The sequence below is a fragment of the Periophthalmus magnuspinnatus genome, chromosome 14, assembly GCF_009829125.3.
Source record: "Periophthalmus magnuspinnatus isolate fPerMag1 chromosome 14, fPerMag1.2.pri, whole genome shotgun sequence".
Classification (NCBI taxonomy): domain Eukaryota; kingdom Metazoa; phylum Chordata; class Actinopteri; order Gobiiformes; family Gobiidae; genus Periophthalmus; species Periophthalmus magnuspinnatus.
Window position 1 is genome coordinate 10,943,429 of NC_047139.1, and position 12,595 is coordinate 10,956,023.

Below are 12,595 nucleotides of genomic sequence, written 5' to 3' on the forward strand. Positions count from 1 at the left end.
CAAGTGGCGCTATTGCGTAATATTGGTTTTTGCAGTACAGTTTTTTCTTCAATCGCTTTGCCACTAAGGTCAAAATCTTCGGCACAAATTTTAAAACCTGACACTCAAAAGGCAAATACTCATGCTGGCACAAACTTACATCCATTTACAAGCTTCTCATATCAAAACTACAGGACACAGAATCTAAAACACAACAATCAACTAATTAAACACTCTCTGAATGCTATGGTGGCCTCGTCCTTTTTCAAAGCTTGTGTTCTCTACTAGAGGCCTACTAGCTTGAGGGTTCTGCGCAGTATCTTTGCTGTTCCTGGTACTGCACTTTTCTGGACTGAGATGTCTGATGTTTTTTATGGATCTGCTGTAGCCATTCCTCCGGTTTGGGGGTCACTGACCACGGGCGCCACTGATGTCTCCACAGTTCAGGCCTTCTCCAGCTCTTCTTTGAGCTCTTGGTATTTTTAGTTTCTCTTGTTCCTTTTTCCTGATGTTTCCATCACTTGGTACTGCGATGATGTTTATCCACTACCACAATGTCCGGCTGGTTCACCATCATCATTCTGTCAGTCTGTGTCTAGAAGTCCCACAGGATCTGGGCTCAATCATTCTCCATTCCCTTTTCTTTCTTTCTTTCTTTCTTTCTTTTTTCTTTATTTGTCAGGGACCATGTACAAATTCATTAATCTAACAAAAGAAGAGATGAATTGTGCCAGATTTAGCTACTGCTAATTTCCATCTGCAGTCCTTGGGCAGGTGAACACTCATTAAAATACACATTTCATTACAATTACATTATAAGACAAACAGTTCATCATTGACAAAAACAGTGAAATACAGTAAATGTCCCATGTCCCATGTTTTGAGGTGTTTCTCACCTTGACCTCGGTGTTTCCATATTCTGCACACATGTTACTGTACTCATCTTACACCCTGCAGGTATGTGCTGGATTGTCTCAGGGGCCTCTTTGCACAGCCTACACCTTCAATCTTCCTTCCATGTTCAGATCCCATAAATGAAACATGTAGTTAACAAATTTAACCACAAGATGTCACCGTCGCAACGATTTACTGACGGTTTAGATTTTTAGGTTAGATCTGACCTGCATCTTGCTTTTTCTTTCACACTGTGTTGTTTAGCAACAGTTTTTCAAAAGGTGTAATTGTCATATTCAGTACTTTAGGCCCTACCCCGCGCATTTTCCTATGGGTAAGACAGAGCAGAAGAAAACACAAATCATTCCTCAACATGTTTGTCCCGTGGATCTGGGATGTCTTTGAGTGATAAACATAACCAAATTTACAATAATGAATTAATGTAGGCTATAAAAAGGTTACCCAAGCCACTTTATATTGTATTTTTGATCAGTAATTCCAAGGACAAGAAGGGGAGGTGCAAATGGGTGGGGAGGAATTCTCAAATATTGTCATAAAAAAGTATCATGGTATTTGTGTTTGTCAAAATCACCCATCTTAGTGTTCCCATCAGTGGTCTGGGAAGACATTGTACAGGGACAGAATCTGTTTTTGTTACAGGTGGAAAAAATTAACCCTTTGATAGTGAGTCACTTATAGTTTTGGTTATAAGAATGTCTGGACATTTTATATATCACATCATAAAGATCTACAGAACAAAGCCTGTCTTGTGTTTAAGCATTTGGGCTTGTGGTTTTAAAAATAGTCCAGAGATGTGGATTCTTGAGTTGTTTGAGTATCTTTGAAGTGAAGTACAACTCATTATTCAATTACTCTTTTGTTCTGAGCACCCCAGCGAACATTCCTGTCTGTGTTTACACTGACACAAACAGCCATCTTACAGGCGCGATACTTCAGAATTATATGAAACATCAGGTTTTAAAAGAAAAAAAGAAAAAAATAGGAAAGATTTGTTTAATGCCACAATGCAGAATATTATTGTCAAAGCAACAGCATCTTCACAGAGACAGGCCTTCATTTAAAGGGGCACTTTTCTAGTGGGGTGTCCACCACATGCTTGTTTCCGTAGAGATGTTATTGATTAGCCACAAATGTTTCACAGTATGGCATTACATTAATTTTCTGAGATATTTGGATCCTGCATCATTTAAAGACTAGAACTGAATGGAATGGAATGAAGGTTAGCAGATAGAGATAGATAGAGATTGTGTTAATTTTCCACTTATGATTTAAAAAAAAATTAAAAATCTATTTGATTCTCATTTTGACCAAAAACTTTTTTTTTTTTTTTTTAAATCAATGGTTTTTTGTTTTTTGTTTTTTTTAAATAATGAATAAATGAGTCTGTTTTTCTTCTTGCAGCACATTAAGGATCATGTTAAGGCTGTGGCGGTGTCAAAGGAGAGCTGGTCAAACTAATGTTAGTTGTTGATAAGATAAGGCCACAGACCCTACCTGAATCTGCAGTGAGTGTTTTGTCTGTATTTGGGCAAAAACGTGACGGGATGCTCACTGAACTCTCTTATGTAACTGTTCTCTCCATCAGGTGCACATAGTTTCAGTCAAAAGCTAATTTAATTCAGCAGAGGTCAGAGGTCGCAAAGAAAGAGGAAAACATCAGTGTGGAAAAAAGATGCAGGGAGGGGCCATATTAGGATATTAAAAGGAATATACTTTCAAAGAGAACTACTACAACTACTACTACAACAACAACTACAGTGTCTGGTCAACCCTAACCTTACTACTTCTAGTACTACTCCAAATACTGCTCCTACAATTTCTACTACTATGTCTTTTACTGCTCTGTATTACTGCTGCTACTGCTACTGCAACTTATGTTATTTTAGCACATTCAAAGTGACGTCTTGCCTCACGTTTTTGAGTTCAAATCACAACTTTGTGCAAACAAAAATACAGGCATAAATTTCACTAGAAAATTAAGAATAGATTTGAATTGCTACTGAATTCCTGACCAAAAATGTGTTCTTTATCAGTATATAGTTTTAACATTTGCAGTTCTCAAAATCTGTGTGAAATACTTCTTAATAATAATGAGTACATTTTTAAAGGCGTATTTTTGTTAAGGTTTGTCTGTGTAATCCTTCAGTCATCCAGGTATCCATCCATCCATCCATTTTCTTCCGCTTATCCGGGGCCGGGTCGCGGGGGCAGCAGTCTAAGCAGGGACTCCCAGACTTCCCTCACCCCGGACACGTCCTCCAGCTCCTCCGGTGGGACCCCAAGGCGTTCCCAGGCCAGCCGAGAGACATAGTCCCTCCAGCGTGTCCTGGGTCTTCCCCGGGGCCTCCTCCCGGTGGGACATGCCCAGAACACCTCCCTAGGGAGGCGTCCAGGAGGCATCCTGAGCAGATGCCCGAGCCACCTCAGCTGGTTCCTCTCAACGTGTAGGAGCAGCGGCTCTACTCCGAGCTCCTCCCATGTGACCGAGCTCCTCACCCTATCCCTAAGGGTGCGCCCGGCCACTCTGCGGAGGAAGCCCATTTCAGCCGCTTGTATCCGCGATCGTGTCCTTTCGGTCATTACCCAAAGCTCATGACCATAGGTGAGGGTAGGAACGTAGATTGACCGGTAAATCGAGAGCTTCGCCTTCCGGCTCAGCTCCTTCTTTACCACAACGGACCGATACAGCGACCGCATCACTGCAGACGCTGCACCGATCCGCCTGTCAATCTCCCGCTCCATCCTTCCCTCACTCGTGAACAAGACCCCGAGATACTTGAACTCCTCCACTTGGGGCAGAGACTCACCACCCACCCGGAGAGAGCAAACCACCTTTTTCCGGTCGAGAACCATGGCCTCGGATTTGGAGGAGCTGATTCTCATCCCAGCCGCTTCACACTCGGCTGCAAACCGCCCCAGTGCCTGCTGCAGGTCCTGGCTCGAAGAAGCCATCAGGACAACATCATCTGCAAACAGCAGAGATGAAATCCTGTGGTTCCCAAACCAGGCCCCCTCCGGCCCCTGGCTGCGCCTAGAAATTCTGTCCATAAATATAATGAACAGAACCGGTGACAAAGGGCAGCCCTGGCGGAGTCCAACATGCACTGGGAACAGGTCTGACTTACTGCCGGCAATGCGAACACAGCTCCTGCTCCGGTCATACAGGGACCGGACAGCCCTTAGCAAAGAGCCCCGGACCCCATACTCCCAGAGCACCCCCCAAAGGACACCACGAGGGACACGGTCGAATGCCTTCTCCAGATCCACAAAACACATGTGGACTGGTTGGGCATACTCCCATGAGCCCTCGAGGACCCGATGGAGAGTATAGAGCTGGTCCAGTGTTCCACGACCAGGACGAAAACCACACTGCTCCTCCTGAATCCGAGGTTCGACTATCGGTCGGATTCTCCTCTCCAGTACCCTGGAATAGACCTTACCGGGAAGGCTGAGGAGTGTGATTCCCCTGTAATTGGAACACACCCTCCGGTCCCCCTTCTTATACAGAGGGACCACCACCCCGGTCTGCCATTCCACAGGTACTGTCCCCGACTGCCACGCGATGTTGCAGAGACGTGTCAGCCAAGACAGTCCCACAACATCCAGAGACTTGAGGTACTCAGGACGGATCTCGTCCACCCCCGGAGCCTTGCCACCGAGGAGCTTGCCAACCACCTCAGTGACTTCAGCCAGGGTGATGGACGAGTCCGCCTCTGGGTCCCCAGTTTCTGCTTCCTCCTCGGAAGACGTGACAGTGGGATTGAGGAGATCCTCAAAGTATTCCTTCCACCGCCCGACAACATCCCCAGTCGAGGTCAGCAGCTCTCCACCCGCACTGTAAACAGTGTTGGTGAAGCACTGCTTTCCCCTCCTGAGGCGTCGGACGGTTTGCCAGAATCTCTTTGAGGCCGTCCGATAGTCCTCCTCCATGGCCTCCCCGAACTCCTCCCAACCCCGAGTTTTTGCCTCTGTGACTGCCCGAGCCGCGGCACGCTTGGCCCGTCGGTACTCATCAGCTGCCTCAGGAGTCCCACGAGCCAACAAGGCTCGTTAGGACTCCTTCTTCAGCTTGACGGCATCCCTTACTTCCGGTGTCCACCACCGGGTTCGGGGATTGCCGCCGCGACAAGCACCACAGACCTTACGACCACAGCTACGAGCAGCCGCATCGACAATAGAGGTGGAGAACATGGAGTCCATGTCTCCAACCTCCCCCGGGATCAGGGAGAAGCTCTCCCGGAGGTGGGAGTTGAAGACCCCCCTGACAGAGGGCTCCGCCAGACGTTCCCAGCAGACCCTCACAATGCGCTTGGGCCTGCCAGGTCTGTCCGGCTTCCTCCTCCGCCAGCGGATCCAACTCACCACCAGGTGGTGATCAGTTGACAGCTCAGCCCCTCTCTTCACCCGAGTGTCCAAGACACGCGGTCGGAGGTCAGATGACACGACAACAAAGTCGATCATCGACCTCCGACCTAGAGTGTCCTGGTGCCACGTGCACCGATGGACACCCTTGTGCTCGAACATGGTGTTTGTTATGGACAAGCTGTGACTAGCACAGAAGTCCAATAACAAAACACCGCTCGGGTTCAGATCGGGGAGGCCGTTCCTCCCAATCACGCCCCTCCAAGTGTCACTGTCGTTACCCACATGGGCGTTGAAGTCCCCCAGGAGAACAACGGAGTCCCCGGTTGGTGCACTGTCTAGTACCCCTCCCAGGGACTCCAAGAAGGCCGGGTACGCTGCACTGCCGTTTGGCCCGTAGGCCGACACAACAGTGAGAGACCTGTCCCTGACCCGAAGGCGCAGGGACGCGACCCTCTCGTTCACCGGAGTGAACCCCAACACGCAGCGGCTGAGCTGTGGGGCAATGAGCAAGCCCACACCAGCTCGCCGCCGCTCCCCGCGGGCAACGCCAGAGAAATGGAGAGTCCAACCCCTCTCGAGAAGTTGGGTTCCAGAGCCCAAGCTGTGCGTGGAGGTGAGGCCGACTATATCTAGCCGGTAACGCTCAACCTCCCGCACAAGCTCAGGCTCCTTCCCCCCCAGCGAGGTGACATTCCATGTCCCCAGAGCTAGTCTCCATGTCCGGAGATCCGGTCGTCGAGGTCCCCGCCTTCGACTGCTGCCCGGATCTCTCCGCACCCGCCCCTCATGGCTCCTCCCGCAGGTGGTGGGTCCACGGGAGGACGTCATCCAGGTATGATCCATAGTAAAGTAAAATTAATTTTACTTTTATTTTTTACATAAGTAGATTTTTTTTTTTACCTATAACTGATACTTTTACTTGAGTATTTTGAGTACTTTCTCCACCACTTAAAAAAAAAAATTTTTTTAAAAAGTGGCTACATAAGACCACCACCACCAATGGAATCACACCAGCACATTCACACAGACAGGCTGGAGTAAAAAATAGCTTTAACGCTCCATCAAGCTGCTAACACAAAGAATTATATCTTTGAATCTATATCTCTCACGAGGAGGGTTTTTTTTTTAAGTATCGGGTTATGTTATTGTGTAATGAGCTTTCCACTGTGTCATGGTGGCTCAACGTTTACCACTACCACCTCAAGAAAGGCGTCAGGTTTGATTCCCGGATCATGTGTGGTATATGTGTGGAGTTTGCATGTTATCCCTGTGTCTGATCAGCACTTCCTCCTCCCAGTGTTTCCCCAAAAATAATTATGATTAAATATTATTATATGGTGTAGGCTACAGGAGTTGAATACTGTAGTTCCTGGTGTCAGAAATGTGTGACGCATTTAAGAGCCACAGATTTAGAGGAATAAATTATTCTGTCGTCTACATGAGAGTTAGCCCTGTGGCAGAGCAGGACCTGGCACCGACTCACTTTACGAGAGAAGAGAGGACATATCAGGATTAAACCATGACTAAAAAAGGTCAAAAACAGGAACTAAACAAAAACTGAGCCAGGACTAAACCAGACATAAAACCAGGGTTGTAAACCAGGACTTAACTGGGACTAACCCAGAGCTAAACCGATTTAAGATCGGGTTTGTAGATCAAGTATGTAGGCCAAGTATAAACCAGATCTATAACATGGACTAAACCAGATGTATAGGAAGTATAACAGGAATAAACTAGGACAAAATTACATAATAGAGATTTGAGATTATTAATTGTTCTATCTCTTCAGACCGGTCATTGCTATCATCACATAAGGTCTAATATGAAATACATACAGTACATACGTACAATACAGTTTTTGTACTTTGACCTCAGTAACATTATTGCACAAAACATGAAACAAAAACAAAACATTATGTTTCTTTATGTTTTAATATGAAAAAATTTGCAAAATCTGGTATAGAATATTGATAAAGAATTTAGGTTTCAGTCCTGTGCCAACCCCACACTGCCAGCTCAGTCCTTGTTATCTTTCCCCATGCATTAGAAGTATAATACTCCCTACAATGGATGCATAGCCAGAATGGACTGGACTAGACTGGAATGGACAATGCTATCATAATGTCCTGAGGGTTCATGTCTCTGAACCCTGGTGTGACCTATAAACTACTCTGAGAAGCACAATTGTATTAAAAATGTACTCAAGTAAATAAACTAGAATAAACGTAACCAAGTACTACTCACCTTGGCACTGTCTAGCATATCAATTTCCCAGTTAAAGGTCCTAAACACTGTGTGTTGGCCCAGTACAGATACACTGCCTGGTCAAAAAAACAAAAAAAAAAAGAAAAGTTGGCACCTGGATTTGACTAAGATAACAGGTACGAGCCTCCTCCATCTGGTCAGGTCTAGGTTCAGGAACAGTCTGTGCTCAAAGAATGAGGTCAGCTGACACATGGCACGGGCATATTCCAAGATGACAATGCCAGGATTCATTGGGCTCAAATTGTGAAAGAGCGGTTCAAGAGCATGAGACATAATTTTCACACATGGATTGTCCCCCACAGAGTCCAGACCTTAACCCCAATGATAATCTTTGGGATGTGCTGGAGAAACTTTGTGCAGCGTCAGACTCCACCATCATCAATGCAAGATCTTGGTGAAAAATGTATGCAACACTGGATGGAAATAAATCTTGTGACATTGGAGAAGCTTATCAAAACTTCAAACTAACCATCATAAGAATTTAATATATCATTTGACTAAAATAACTTATAGCATCATCCACCCTTGAATGGTTTGGTTGTCGTTCATTCTAAACCCCAGCGTTGCAACTTGATTCATATTCTGTTCCATCTTTTGATAATTGCATGACCTTAACATCTTTACGATTTCATCTTGATGCCACAAATCACCTGCAAAGCACCATGGGAAATCTCTTTGTTCCGGGCGGGGTCTGGGTCATTGCAGTGTTTTATGTCAGCCATGTTTTATCACAAATTGTCCATAAACCACTGTAGCCTCTGAGTCATTGTCTTTATAGAAAAAGCCGTAAATCAAAATGTGCGTTTATCATTCGAGGTAATATCAGAAACTTATGCGGGTGGATCTCATCTTTTTTTCTTTTTTTTTTTTTTTAAATAAAGAACAAATATTAAGCATTATCTGCATTTTTATTGTTTTGGTGGTCTTGAGTTTCTTTGCTTTGGTATTTCAAACTTAAAGTAATGGCTAATGAAAAAAAAAAAAAAAAAAAAAAAAAAAACAGCCCCAGTGCTCCCCATACCCTCATAGTGCAGCTCGCCATCTACTGGCAGCAGAAGCAATTACCATGTGGAAAACAATTAAGCTAGGAAATAAAGAACATATCCAAACATGTTGCACACAGCAGTAATGAGTGGGATTTGACAAAAAATGCTTAACACGAGTCTGGTGATGGGTTGTGGACTTGTAAATGTACAGGGTCTGACAGAGTACTGACAATTTGTATTTAATTACAAAGTACAGTGTAATATTAAGTTGTTTTAAACTACTATCTTGTCAGAGCTCTGACCAATCAAGTACAGGTTTGAAAATCTACAAGAAAGTACAATTACACAAAAAAATCTACTCAAATACAATTATAATAACTTGAGTATTTGTAGTTACTTTCTACCCCTGAATAATATAATGAATAATAGATCAGGGAGAGCTCCTCTGGCTTTGCTTCTCTGGATTTACTCCTCTGGCTCTGCTCCTATCTGCTCCTCTAACTGTGCTCCTCTGGCTCTGCTCCTCTGGCTCTGCTCCTTTGGCTCTGCTCCTCTGGCTCTGCTCCTCTGACTCTGCGCCTCTGGCTCTGCGCCTCTAATTCTGCTCCTGTTCCTCCTGAATCCCATCCCCTTTTTCTCTCCTTTTTGTTTTCCTACATACTACTGAGACCCAAATCCACTAACAACCGCAGCCATTAGATCAGATTTTCCAGAGACAAGTCGCAAATAAGGGCCTCCATGAGTCTTTTCATGTCAAAAACCAAAGAAACCCATTTTGTACTATGCATCTGGGGCAGTTAGCCAACATGTATTATGTCTGTGGGTGTTTTTCAAATTCTCCAATGTGATGATGTCACACTCTCAGTTGGGGGCAAAGGGCCAGCTATTAATTACACTGTACTTTACTATGAAATTCCCATGTTGAAATGTTGAACCTGATCATTTCTTTTAGTGACTAGACCCTATAACTCACTATATTAACAACAATCTGCATTTTGACAATATTCATTTTAGCTTAATATTAAATATAATGGGCCTATAGAATGTTGTGATGTCATGAAACCCTATAATAGCAGTTTTAGGATTTTTCTTTTTAAATATTGATGTACTATCCAATGATGATTTTTGCATAATTAATCAAATTTTTAACCAGGGATTGAAGCATCTACAGTGGTTGGAGAAGCTGTTGGTGCAGATTAGCAGCTTTACTCCTGTCAGTCTGTCCCAGGGCAGCTGTGGCCACAAACACTGTAATATTTATACTGCCAGTTAAGAAATTAACTTACAAATTGTGAGTATGTTTAGAGAAAGCCCTGGACTAATGGCCTAAAATACCCAACTGTAATTTGATCAGCAGGAAAAAGTATTAAGTTTGACACCCAGGCTCTGATTGGCTGTCAGTGCATCACATGATCGGAGTGATTATTGTTGTGTTGTTTGGTATTCATGGGACACATTTTGAACGCACTGAAAATAGCAGCCAAGGGCACATCGCAGCAGACAGTTAGATCAGGCTCACTTTCATTCTCATGTATGGGACCAGAAAGAACTTTTGTGAATAGAAAAGATTCACGTGTGAGTACCAGTACTTCAAAGGAGTAAAGTAGATTTGGTTCTACCGTACTATCATCTTCGATTTCTGAATGATAAACAAGCCAAATAAAAAAATAAATATATAAATAAATAACAAGTATCTTTAATGTAAACTTACTGTGCAGGTGGAGGGTGGAGGGTTTGCCAATTGCTTGTCACCTCGGAGATGTATTTGAATGCTTAGAATGTTCCATAGTATAGCATAAATTTTTCCTTTTTTTTTTTTTTTTTATTAATTTATTTTTTTTAGCAATATAAACACTTGAATAAATGCAATAAACAGTTTTAAGGCCATATTTAGCATAATTCCATGCAATCTCCATCTCTATGAAGACAAACAGAAAAGTTACAATTACAATTAGTTAGGTGCATTATAGGCTTAGAGCTTTTCTAATTGGAAGTCTTGTTGTTATTGCTTTGCCTGAAATGTTCCACAGTATACCATTAATCTTATCCATCAGTATAGTTGCTTTAGTTGCTATAAATATTAGGCTAAATATACATTTTAACGGAAGGCAGCCCACCTATCAAAAATCTGACCTATATTAATTTGAGTGGCATTGCCTACTTGTCTCTATATCCAAGTTTAATGCCATCATAAGTGTAAATGGCAGATCCACCACCAGAAAAGTTACATATGCCCCTATACCACCACTGAATAGTGTCATGTTATTGCCTTGATCAACTAAGGTCGCAAACTTCTTCACACCCACTCTGCAGCATTAGGAGTCTATCCCGTTTATCCACAGCTATATTTACTGTGGGCTCCCGGGGGCTGCTCCACTGCTGTTTGGGGGGTGATCTGGGGTGGGAGAAATGATGACCAGTTTAATCACACTCATGGAAACAACAGTGACAACAGTGAAGAATAGAAACTATGGCTGAACCAATCAAATCTAATTGAGTAGTGTTACAAATAGCCTACCTATGATACCTAGATACTAATTGTGTGTAAAGCTCTAGCCTGTTTGAACCAATAGGCTGCTGAGGAAAGCACATAAACAGGACAAATTTGGTTCTTTTGTGAATAATTTAGGCTGTGTAAGATTATATGCAATTAGACCCTGATTAGGCTTTATAAAGTTCTATTATTTTGTGTTGAAAGGTGAGTGGTTCAATCCCAGGTGTGATACCATATTTAACCAATGTCCCTGGGAAAGACACTTCACCCACTTACTACTGTATATGAGAGCAGCTGTCAATAATATAAAGACACTCATTTTAGGCCACTTTCGAGATGGTCCGATCCATTTGGCTGTGTCTGAATGCAGAAGGCTGTATCCACACATAGGACAGCCCCTCGCCTCTCGGACAGAGCAGAGATGCGCACGTTCCTATCTGCCTTTTCTTCTTTTGCAACTTTCCCACGTTAAACATTCTTTGAACCATAAAAGGACACGGACATCCCTGCAGCGAGACGAACGACTCTGTTTCCACGAAAAGGGTCGTTGTTCGGCGTGAGGTCCGAGTTTTCCCCGGTGAAGCCCCTGGAGCTGCGCGCGCCCACCTGCTGCTGCAGAAGTGCCATCAGAAACATGGGCTTTTGAATCACATTTAAACGGATTGTACTATTTTATAACCTGCTATAGGGATTAAAAAGCACTTGTTATTTCGTAAGTAAATCTTTTTTTTTTTTATTTTTTCCTGCAGCGGTTTATCTGACTTTATTTGTGTAGTTTTAATAGTCTAATTGTGCCATGTTTGTGAGTGTTGATTTTATATTGGGTAGGCCTAGGGTTATTAGGTTTAATTGGCTCGTAGTGAAGAACAAGCGTGGTTTTCAATAATAAAACGGAGCTCTTATTGCAAACACTGTCAAATAGAGTTGTTAGACCTGCCTAAATAACCTCAGAGGGTGTAACCAGTCAGCCTAAACCAGGAGGACTCGTGTAGCTGCACAAATTAAACCAACAATTATTGCAACATATAGAGACATCAAACATGCATATCTTAAACTTTGATCTAAATATTCAGATGAAGACATCAAGCCTAAAGCTTAAAGATGCGCTACGTAACTTTTCTGGGGAGGGGTTCACCACCGACTCGAGATTAAGGCTGTATGATTTTGTGATTATTTTGTCAAATATGAACTGATAAACATAGTCTACAAGAATCCTCTGACTTTCATCAAACATGACTGCAGAGGTCTGACTACAGATTATTACTAAGGAGTTTTTAAAAAAAAACAAAAAAACAAAATATGTCATGTCATGCACCTCATTTTGCAATTTTGATTTGAGATATATATATATATATATATATATATATATATATATATATATATATATATATATATATATATATATATATATATATATATATATATATATATATATATATATATACACACACACACACACACAAAACAAAATGTTCAGTCTTTATTTCATCTAGGCCTGTATAAACTTGACAGAATCTGTGCCATTTAACACAAAACATAGTCCAGTCTATTCCACCATGAGATTATCACAGACCATCTCAATGCAACAGAA